This window comes from Thermobia domestica, chromosome 18, assembly GCF_964235325.1.
Source record: "Thermobia domestica chromosome 18, izTheDome1.hap1.1, whole genome shotgun sequence".
In the NCBI taxonomy this organism is placed as follows: Eukaryota; Metazoa; Arthropoda; class Insecta; order Zygentoma; family Lepismatidae; genus Thermobia; species Thermobia domestica.
The window spans coordinates 148106075-148117437 of record NC_137471.1 but is presented as its reverse complement, the minus strand read 5'-3'; the positions used below and the strand labels follow the sequence as shown (position 1 = coordinate 148117437).

The 11363-nt window shown below is 35.8% G+C and overlaps 1 long non-coding RNA gene across 1 annotated transcript in view; it reads left to right on the top strand.

Moving 5' to 3' along the window:
* The first annotated feature begins 1376 nt into the window (after positions 1-1376).
* LOC145674922 (uncharacterized) overlaps positions 1377-11363 on the top strand; it is a 32945-nt gene continuing 22958 nt past the window's right edge. The window contains exon 1 of the long non-coding RNA XR_014129074.1: positions 1377-2346. This is a non-coding gene — a long non-coding RNA (uncharacterized LOC145674922). The remainder of the gene's footprint in view (positions 2347-11363) is intronic.

Genomic DNA, 11363 nt, shown 5'->3' with positions numbered 1-11363 from the left:
TCTGATATTGACTATATGTGTAGTCAACAAGAATTGGATTAATAGAAAGCCTGTAGTTATGTTTTCATTAGAGCATGATTAAAAATAGGAATATTTAAATTTTAAACTAAATTGAATAAATATGTGTAATAATAAATGTGTTTTTCTTTGGTTTCCGCTTGATTGATTCTCCTTGATACCGAAAATGATTTTATATTTTGACTGAAGAGCAAAATTTGAGAGCCAGAGCTAATTATGTGAGGTATGATTTTCCTTTCGTTTTCCATTTTAACGTATGCGGACTGCTGAGTGGGGTTTCCTGTTTTGTTGGCTTCTGATAACAAAATCCATGTGAAAAGGTGGATACTTGGCATGCGAGGTAAATAGTGTCTGGTATTGGCTATATATGAATTCAACAAGAAATGGATTAATAGAAAGCCTGTAGTTATGAATTCATTAGAGCATGATTAAAAATTGGAATATTTAAATTTTAAATTAAATTGAATAAATATGTGTAATAATAAATATGTTTTTCATTGCTTTTCCGCTTGATTGATTCTCCTTGATACCGAAACTGATTTTATATTTTGACTGAAGAGCAAAATTTAAGAGCCAGAGCTAATTATGTGAGGTATGGTTTTCCGGTCGTTTTCCATTTTAACGTTTGCGGACTGCTGAGTGGGGTTTCCAGTTTTGTTGGCTTCTAATAACAAAAGCAATGTGAAAAGGCAGATACTTGGCATGCGAAGTTAATGATGTCTGATATTGACTATATGTGAAGTCAAAATGAAATGGAATAATAGAAAGATTAATATTTTGCTTATATTGGACATATTTTTTTAATAATATAAAAAAGGATTAAAATATAAATTAGTAATTTAGAATTGGTATTGGGTTCTAGAAATTGTTGGAGTATGTAGTTTTTATTGTATGGTGTGTTTGCTATCATAAGGATTGATAATTAACTTATTAAAATAAGTATTAAACAATATTACGAATGGGATGTTTGATATTTGAGTATTTAGTTTTCGATCACTGCCACCCTGCTTTTGTTTTCAAAAATATGTTTGTAATTCCCTCCGGTCGTAACTGTTAAACTGTTACGATGGGTGTTTATGTTATGTTGTGTATGAAGAATTGCTGGCAAAGTCTAATAAATACATAAATTACTAAATGTTAACATGAACAATGCAACACAAAGTGTTGTTATTCTTTTTGCAATATTTTTTGCCTGTCATTGCAGAAAGCAATTCCAATGAGAAGCTTGATGTGGGTATTCGTTTTCTGGAACACCATACCAGATCAAGGTGACCAGACGTCCCGTATTAGCCGGGACAGTCTCTTTTTCACAACCGCTGTCCCGTTTTTTTTTCTGATTCTCAAACGGGACGCCTAAATGTCCCGTTTTTAAGCAAAAGTGACCCAGGTGTCCCGTAATTATTATTCAAAATATAAATGGTCAATGCAAATTCTACACTCTTTCGTACCAACACTCATTGGAAAGGTTTAGCTGTGTCTGGAACTTCTGAATGTTCCAAGCATGGCCTTACTTCATCAGCCCTCAACTTTCCACTCCGCAGTAGAAAAAATACAAGGTCAAACATTTACAGTTTTTGAGGTAATTTTTGTTTTATATGATTTAAAGAAAAATTTAGCTTCAAAATCTCAAGATTGCTTCATTTCAGTAGCTGCGAGGAAAACTTTTGAAATTTGGATAGGGGAAGTTTTATTTCTGAAGGAGCTAAGATTCGCCAGTATGTTCACACTTTCTATCAAACTGCAGTTGAATATTTAGATAAGCGAATAAAAGCCCTTGAAACTTTTGAAGCAATTTAGTTAGATTACGCTTAAAGGTGTACCATGTTGGCAGAATATACAGAAACTGTATACCGTACTTTATTCTGGAAAATAGTTCTTTCGTTCAGATTGATGCTACTGCTCTTTACAACGACTGTATGTATTTAAAAGAATACTTGACACCAGAAATATTGACTAAGTGGAACTCAAATAGAGTATCTCCTGACAAATTCTGGGTAGAAGTATTTTCCCATTTCTATTCTAACATACCGTACTCAAATCTTCTAAAAGTTGTGGAGTTCCTTCTCTGTTTACCCGGGACTAATGATCTAACTGAACGTGTATTCTCGCATATGAATGTTTTGTGGACAAGTGAGAAAACCCAACTATCTATAGGTGCTTTGAAAGCTGTGCAGATCAGTAAGATTAATTTTGACTAGTCTTGTATTAATTTCTACAAACTATTGAATGCAAACAAAGAACTGTTAAAGAGGATCCAATCATCCCAAAAATACCAGTGAAAGTTACGCTAGATGATATAGTAAAGAATAACGTATGTTCAATAATGAGGTAAGTAGCTTATTAGTAGTACTTAAGTTAGAAACGATACTCTTGCTTGTGTATTTTATAATTGAAAACACTAGTGAGTCCCAAAATGCAACCTGGAAGTCAGATATTTATTTACCCCCCATCGCCGATTCGTATGCGTCCCGTTTTTGCAAGTAAAAATTTTGGTCACCTTGTACCAGATGGAATTAAAAATTACATCATTAAATAGTAGTAATATTAATAATTATGCTATCTAACGTATTTTAATGTTAGATGTTTTTATTTTTAAGATGAATAAAATTCAAGGAGTAAAAATAACTTCGGATATAGTATACGTAAAGCCGCGTCAGTTCCCGAGGGAGGTGGACGCTCATACTTTTAGGGATTATTCATTGAGTATCTACGAACTTACCAAGGGGTAACAAAGCGACTTTGATTTACTTATCGACTGATACGAAAATAAAAAAGAACGTACCTGTACTTTATATCTGCATCTCTAGTGCCCTTGTACTTTATCTATGACTATGTGTGTGGGGGGGAGGGAATTTCACGCATATCGCATGTCTTGTGCACATGGATACTTCTTACTATTGCACTACGTAGAAAATTTATGGTATTTAATGTAGAAATGGTAATAGAACACTGAAGAAACGCAGATCACGGCGTTCCCATGTATACTATTGCCATAACTTCTTTTCGCTGTTATAGTAAATGTAAAAACTTACAATAAAGTGTTTAACAAATAAATAAATGGATTATTAAATGAAAACAACGTACAGGTCAAGATGTAGTTGTACTATACGGATCCACAGATTGTAAAATGTACAGAAAAATTTGGGGATGGCATTTAGCATCTCCCCCAACTCGTTTCATGGTTTCAAAACCGAGTACTTTGTTTTTTTGTCTAAATTGTGATAAAAGTAGAAGTACAAGGGCTCTGGGTGCTTCTAACTCTCTTCGCTAGCTGTCCCTAGCTCAGCTATATTTTGTAAAGTAACTAACACACTGTAAATCTTATATGTGCAAGATTGGGGGAGATACAAAATATCAGCCTTTCGTTGCAATCACTCAACTCTTCCTACGTACTCCCAAGAGAAAAACCCTTACCGTAAATCTTTCGGACAATAAATTAGTAAAAGAACCATAATTTTTTAACAATTATTTCGCGTGGTATGTCTGAACTTGACCTGCGTGGAGATTTACTATACGGATCGATAGTTTAAGTAGTAGTAGGAACGGGTTAGAAGCCCCGCAGGGGTTAGTTACTACTTGCAGATTGACATAAGGAGAGGTCAGTATAAGGACGGTATGGACGTACAACGTAAAAACTAGAGTGCATAAGGGTAAATTTTACTACAAGACACGCCCCAACTGCGCGTCGATAAGTAGGGCCGTTTGAAAAAATATAGTAGAGTAGGGTAAGGTAAAGTAGAGTAAGATATAAATAAGTAGGGTAGGGGTTAGCTTAAGATTAGGTAAGTTTTGATTCATTTTCATAAAATTATTAATGTGTAATTTCTACTTTCTGAGTGAAAGTATCTGCTGGAGCGGGCGTTGTAAATTAACCCGTGCATAAATCACAAACCGGAGTTACCCCTCCGCTTTTTATAAAAATCAGGAAAATTTACAGGAGAAATGAGGTAAGAAATGATAATTTGAAGTTTTTATTTGATGTTTAAGAATTAAGTTCGGCATGAGAGTTAGGTTTAATACGAGAAAAGATATGTGGAAGTTAGTACTATTTGCCGGATGCGGAAGCATTCGTGGAAGATTTCAGCAGCATGGTAGTTGTAGAATATGGCGAACAGGTGTAATGGATGCTCAAAAATAATGAAAAAAACCTTTTAAATTTTTTAAAAGCCAACGGAGTACTAAAGTTAAGTGAAATGTAATAATTTTTAATACTTTAAGCACTGTTTTTTGTATGTTGCAAAGTCTAAGGGCACCTACAGCCTGGAGGGGCAACTCTAAACTTAAGCCCTAGTTTGTGCTAGGTGGCCACTGAAAAGCGCGAGAGCTATCTAACTGAGTCTGGGCAGGAGTGCAGCACGAAAACACAAGTGATAAGGGTGCGCCCGTAGGGAGCAGGCGCGTCAGCGATGGGGGTTACGCGCATAAACGATGATAGTGGAATAGCACACTAATAGGTATTTATTCCGAAGTTGGTCGTCGCCTACTTTTTGGCTAAAAGTAATAATTGGTTTCTTTCTTTACCAAAGTTTTACATTTAATTCACATAATAATGCTGAGTGAGCGTTAGCGAGTGGAGACGGGTTAGTGCTCCGCAGAGCACGTTGTTTTCTGTTTTTATTGCTGCTAAATGGGAAGACGGGCCTGTGTTCTAGAAGATTGCTGCCTTCTTGGTTATGTCACTAACCGTTACAGTAGACAATATAACTTTCTCCAAGTTTCTTTATATTAGTATATATCAGGGTTGGCAAAAACCATGGTTTTATTGAAAAAAAAAACTTCTTTTTTGGTTTAAACCAGGTTTGTTTGGTTTAAATAATTTGCTCTGTATATTCATATCATATATGGACAGAAATATGTTTGTTTCATCATGATGTTATTATGCAACAACCGGGTTATGCTGGAAGGGGTCACATAAGCTTAATGCGGAATAGAAACCGCTTCTCGAGTTACATCCGAGAGAAATTGTCATCCATTTGAACTCGGAACCAGGACTAATTGGCCACAAATGCGATACGTCTGCCGACTCACTCACGAAGGAATCCTCGTAAAAATACGTTGAACTGATCTTTACATGCTTCTTGATATAATTGTCAAGAGTAATTTCAGAAGAGGAAAAAGATGAACAGCTGCACAAGTAAAACTATTATACAGAATTACATAGAAAGATACGAATTATTTGTGTCCACTTTGGCTCAGATTCATTTATACATAAATAGATACCAAAAATACTCTCATTTCACTAAATGCCTCTCGTGGGGGCTGTTTGACCCCTCCCCCCACACAAAAAGTACGGCATTTCGAAGTATCTTATCAATAATAAACATTGAAACGAATGAATATTTAGTATTTTTCTTTGATTGCAATTACATAACAATAATAACAACTACAAAGAAATCACAAACGTGTATAAGCTTAAAAAAAAGTTGCTTTTGTAATATAATATTTTTGAGTAATAAATGGGGAATTTAGGTCTGAATATAACACGAATAATATATGGGAGTGAAACGTGATAACCCACAAATGTCTGTTCATCAAGATTTTACAAACACTTACGCTTTTACGAACAATTTTCGTTTTTTGGTTTAAACCAGTTGGTTTCTTTGAAAAAAGAAACAGCTGGTTTAAACCAGCCAACCCTGGTATATATATAGGATGTAAGAAAGTTTAAAGCATCAAACCTACAGAGGTGATTTGTCACATCAGAGCAAAGAAATAGTTCATATGGACCTGTGGTCAAAAGTCCATACTTTCGAAGCTATAGACTGTCGAAGACATAATAAGATAAACTTTAAAAATCTATAGCTTCAGTGTGGGACCGAGCGCAGTCAAGGAAGACATCACTTAAGAACTAGTATGTGCCCTATTCAAATACCCATGTTTCAAAATTCTGCGGTGCTTGCGTATCAATGGACAGTTTATGAGCACTTCAACTTTTCTGAGTATTCCTCAACTGGCTCTATAAAAATTAATGTGTAAGTGCCGCAAGATTCTGAAATATGGATATTTGGATAGGGCACGTACTAGCTCTTAAGTAATGTGTTGACTCGGCTGGGATCGGTCTCACAGTAGTGGAATTCTGGACCTCTAAATTTCCTTTTCCTACGTTTTCGGCAGCCTGTAACTATAAACGTTTGACCACGGGTCCATATAAACTTTTTTTCTTTCTTTTCGTATGCAGAGTAAGAATTAAATGATAACTTAGCTGCTGGTAGTCGAATTTCGGTTAAAACTACGCTAGAAGTCGTGTAGCCGAATAGTAACCGAGCAGTACTCAGTGAAACTACACTTTGGCTTTTCCTGGATTACTATAGTAAGGAACGTATAACGTCGTTGCTTTCCCGTGAAAAGTTGTAGTGACGTTTATGGGGAATTGCCAGCTTGGTTACTCGTGGCTCGCTGAGCGCAGTGAATGGTGACTGGTGATTTGCTATCCTCTTACCACATCCCCAGTGACGAGCAGGTCCAAGTGCGGGAAGCCAACGACGCTATAACTTCTGACCTTTAGTTACCAAGAAAATTGTCAAAAGGTGTTAACCAACTTACTTGGTTACATTAAGCAAAAGGAATAACAACTGTACAGTTTTCCGGTAAAAATAGCCGTCTCGTCTTTGTAATTGCTCATTGCACTTAATTATTGCCGGTACTTGGGCTGTTATAGACAATTAGTTATTTTAACCTCTCTTCCTTGGTTGCAGGACTCAGTTATTCAGGATAAATTAACACGTCTCAACTGATCTTTCTTTTCGAGTATCGAAATTCTTATATAATATTAAATTAGCTACAGTATGGGATATTTCGAAGTAAATTTTTCTGGTCACAGTATGAAACATCCTCAGATATGCTAGTTGTCATTGTCTTGTATGTGATGCACTAACCAATTAAAGTAGTGTCTACTAATTACGGCTCTCGATTAATTTAATCGTGTGGTTGGCGTAATCATAAATCTATTCATCTTTATTAAAAATTAGTTGCTATATAGATGTATATGTAGTATATAAGCGAATTTTAAAAGGAAATGTAGACATAGTAACTCCCACAAGATTTTTTTACAGGGGGGAGTGGGCAAAAGGACCGACATACAAGCAAAGTCACGGATACAAATACCTAGAACCACATAATATTTAATGTAAAAAAAACAATTACTACAACTGTTATATGTTTTGTTGTGTTCTGAGGTTGGCATTACATGTGTGTACACTTTCTTTTGTGAAATCGTATTTGAGATCACTCCTCTACTCTCCACCCAGCATTACAAAGTTGGTTCTGAGTCCAACTCCCTTTAAGCCTCGGTATTGAAACGTCTTTGGCCTACTGGTTCGAAGATGATGAGAAAGTGCACTAAAAGTCTCAATAATGGGGGGAGACTCGTATTTCAGTGGTAGAGCTTGTACTGGAAATCGAAACCCAGGTAACATATGAAGACTGTGAGCTGAATCTAGATAGGGAGGGATAGCTTGACTAAATTAAAGAGACCATTCCATTTTACATTTTATTTATAAGAATAGAAAAAATAAAAATGCGAATACAGATGTATTTCACAAATCGGTTACTTGGAATTACAACTTGAAATTCTTACTACATCACGTATCTGGGCACAACCCCTTCGTAACCAAAGGGATGCTAGAAGGTTTTTATGCTAAACCGCGATTTATTGTGAATAGTGAAATTGAAACTTCGTACATCGCAACTTGCATTGGCCCAAGAGGTAAAGTGTTAATTCTCGAAGAGGGAATTTGGTCTCGATTTGAAAATAAAATTCATATTTGTCACTAAACACTCTCAAGGTGCTCATCTCGACTTGAGGGGGGAACTTAGAAAAAATAATCACATACCTGATTTTATGCAGAGCGTCCCTAACAAGAGCGAAGTACACTGGTGGTAGGCATGCCGCAGAATCACCCGAGCCGGCGAACAGGCCTCGCTTATATAGGCGCTTCGTCCCACGCATTTCTGCCAGTTCTGACGTCGCTCGAAGCTACGTCACGAGCCTCGACGAGCTTGGAGAAGTTTCTTCACACGCATGCTCAATATTGGCTAAGACGTCTAGTTTTTTTCTATGATTTTTCCCTATCACGCCAGGGTTGAACTTTCTATTTTACATTTACTTTTACATTTTTATTTCACGCATAGCTCCAAATACATAATGTTTTTCATGTACTTATCGTTTGAGTGGTATTACCTAAATTTGCATCCGGGACCCGGCGCGGTGATCTGAGTAAATCAAAGCCAGGGTCATACCACTATTACATGTGTGTGGGTTGGTGTCAATGAGGCGTCAGGCTGCTAATACAATCAGAGCCTCAACTGACTCCGTTCTCCCTTTCTCTCTTTTCCTTGCTGCACACACAATTTGAAAACCGCGGGCGTCTCGCCCCATAATTTGAGTCCGGCATAGGACTTCGAGGCATAACTGTGTAACAGTTATCCGCCGACCTCGGTAAAAAAAATGTCGAAAGTTATCTTCCTAATAAAATAATACGGAAACGGTTATCCAAGGCAAGTTGCTGGGATTTAAAGGGTTAATATAGAACGGGCCTTACGTAAGGCGCTAAGAAACTAAAAACAAAACTTTCTTGAGAATTTTGGAGATTATGAACGAATAACTTGCAAGAGACGGGATTGTAAGATTTCATGCGTTTGACTATACTACGTTTAACTGCTACAACAGTTCCACTAATAAACTAGTAGGTTAAAGAACCATGTTTGGTATTACCATGTTTAGTACGAAGCTTTATGACTTAAAAGTTGTAGGATGAAACCTTACAATCATGGTATCCTTCTAGCTTAAAATTGTCAAGAGATTTCGTGTGAACTCACAATAGTAGATTTTTTTAACCAATTCCTAACCATAGTATTAAGCATGACTTTGAACCGATTATGAGTACAACTTCGAGTATCATAATGAAAATGAAGATTTTGTGAGTTTACTGATTTGCTAAGTACCATTATATTTACTGTACTGAGTACAATTATAGTCATACGTGTTGAATGTGATTTGTCTCAGGCTACTAATATAATTCAGCTAAAAATGAAAGAAAATCAACATTAAATACACTCAAACAAAATTAGCGTGAAGCACGTTAAGGTTTGACTGAGATGGACGATAAAATTACAAGAGCAGTTTTCATTGGTTATAGTATAAGCCAAATGGGAAAACATGCAATGATATAGAATAGTACACTCGATTGTGTTGCCTTAAATCTTAAATTATTGCGATGTTGTGCCTTACAGTTTGTGAACAAAATTCCTTATGTTGTTTCAATATACCATTTATACTTCATAAAGCATAGGCTATACTCTACTTTCCAGAATCAAATGAATATTGAATATTTATGGCATGTAAGGAAAATATAACTTGGAAAGTATTTGAGTACTTCATTACATATCTTGTATTATATTTATTTGTAATATAGAAGCGATTGCATACTAAATGATTAAATCGCATATGTAAAATAACTTGAATAATTAACAACTAGCGATTGAAACACAATGCTTAATAAATGTTTCAAGTGCGTCTATACACATTTTATATTAAACTCATCCTAATGTTATAGAAGAATAAATCTCACATTATTAGCTATTGTTCTCTACATGGGTAATGCAATAAATGTAATATATTACAAACTTACTGTATAGCTCTGTCCTATACAAGTTGGTCACCGTATGTACATGTGTTTTTATAAACTTCTACTCAGTCTGATTGCTATTGCGACCTCGATATGGTTTCTCTTATCCTATGTGGTATGCATTACGCTAGACACATTGACATTTTACGTATACTGGCAATATACAGACATTACCAACTGATTAGCGCATTTTAGCGCACCTAGGGATTACATACAATCACTCTAGATTTCATTTCCATGGGAGGTTCTGTTAGCAAGGGGGGAGACTGAATGGTTGAAGAGTTGACCCTATGGTTAGTGGGTTAGTTTATGCCCTAATGGCCTATGGTAATAACGGATACAAATTATAATATTCAGGGATGCAGTTACATTTACCATACTAGAGTACATGGTTTGAAGGGGACTGTATAAAGTTTCTTTATAATTAGGGGGGGATGTTAGGGGGACCTATAGGTTAGTATTGTTAGTATTCCTATTCTTATTATTATTAAAAGTATTATTGGTATTAGCATTCGTATTTTATCTTCTTTTTTTATGTACAAAACGAAATCGAGAGGGATTTCTTCATAGAAAGGAAATTTACGAAGTAAAGTTACATCATGTTCCATCATGTTGGTGGTTCCTGTTGTTTTATAAGATAGATTTTTAAACACAAAAGTTAACCACAACAAAGCTATGGTTGACCTAGAGATTTTTTTTAAAACAAAAAATCACCGGAAGCATGTTCCGTTCTTTCTTTTAATTCAACTAACCTTGACTGATAACAACCATAGGTTTCCGTTGGTGGTGAACTTTCCTGTTTTTAAATCTCAAACATATAGTGTAAGTGATTTAGTTCTTCAGAGCATAATTCTACATAGAGACGACATACATGGTGACATGTATGTATCCTGTTATTGAGCAACAGTTGAATGCGGATATGATTAAATTCAATGTGCAATGGATAATTTAATAAAATAGTTCCTTGTCTTTTTCACTTCGGTGTTTGCCAAAAGATAAACATACAGAGGTTCCAAAAATTACGGTCTTTAACCTAGTGGAATGAGAATGTGGAGACTCGATTACCATACTCACATATAGGCTTCTTCAATATTCTGAAACAAACTTGTGCTTTTATTTGACCAAACAATAGGAATTTAATTTCTATATTTAGACAATAACCTTCCATGGCTTTTGGTACGTTTGATCGTGGTTATGACAATGAAATTGAGTTATTTCATATATTGAGAAAGTTTTAAAGTCTCTTAACGTTTGCTTGTTTGGTTAGTGTTACAATCTTCTTATGATTTGTCACAACGCTGATTTGTAAGAGTTTTTTTCCTTTTATTTTGAGTCTTATCACTTGTCGAAATTTTGTGTTGTACTGGTACGAGAAGAGTTTTTCACCTGTAAGCAATGAACTGAGGTAGGTCAATGGGAGTCTGTCCGTAGATAAAAAAGATTTTCTTGTCACAGTAGAAGTTTATAATTCTTGAGGCACAGAGAAAGTTCTGTATCCGGATGGAAGTTTAGATTTTAGATATCTGTTGTCCAATAATAAACAGTGATGGATCGAACAATAATAATAATCGATTTCCATATCGTCCCCGTGGATCAGCTCTGGATGGGGCCGATAGGCTGTGATCTGGATCCTTGGGTACCTCCAGATACCAGGACGGTGCGGGGGGGGCTTACTCTAGACATCACACTGGGAAGGCAATGGATAGAGATCTGCAATCA